Source organism: Chrysochloris asiatica, unplaced genomic scaffold, assembly GCF_000296735.1.
Source record: "Chrysochloris asiatica unplaced genomic scaffold, ChrAsi1.0 scaffold00209, whole genome shotgun sequence".
Taxonomy (NCBI): domain Eukaryota; kingdom Metazoa; phylum Chordata; class Mammalia; order Afrosoricida; family Chrysochloridae; genus Chrysochloris; species Chrysochloris asiatica.
This window is the reverse complement of record NW_006408727.1, coordinates 3075488-3075937: the sequence shown is the minus strand read 5'-3', so window position 1 is coordinate 3075937 and position 450 is coordinate 3075488.

Genomic DNA, 450 nt, shown 5'->3' with positions numbered 1-450 from the left:
TTTTCTGCTTAGATTCTCAAAAGCAGAAATCAAGGTACCAGACTGAATCCTTGTCTGGAGGTTCTGGGAAAGAATTCGCTCATATAGGTGATTGTGAAAATTGAGTTCTTTGTGGTTGTAGAACTGAGTTCCCAGTTCCTTGCTGCCTGTCAGTTGGGGACCACTCTGAGTTTCTAGAAACTATCAGCATTCCTTGCCATCTGGCTGCCATCATCTTCAAAGTCATCAGTGGAGAAACTTCGTTGTCAAATTTCTCTTATGCTTTCAATCTCTGACTTCTGTCTATGACCTCTAGACCCATATGTAAAGGACTCATATGGTTAGGTTAAGGAGCTCTGGTAGTGTAGTGGTTATAAATCGGGCTGTGAACCGCAAGGTCAGCAGTTCGAAACTACCAGCTGTTCCATGGGAGAAAGATGAGGCTTTCTGCTCCCATAAAGATTTACAGCC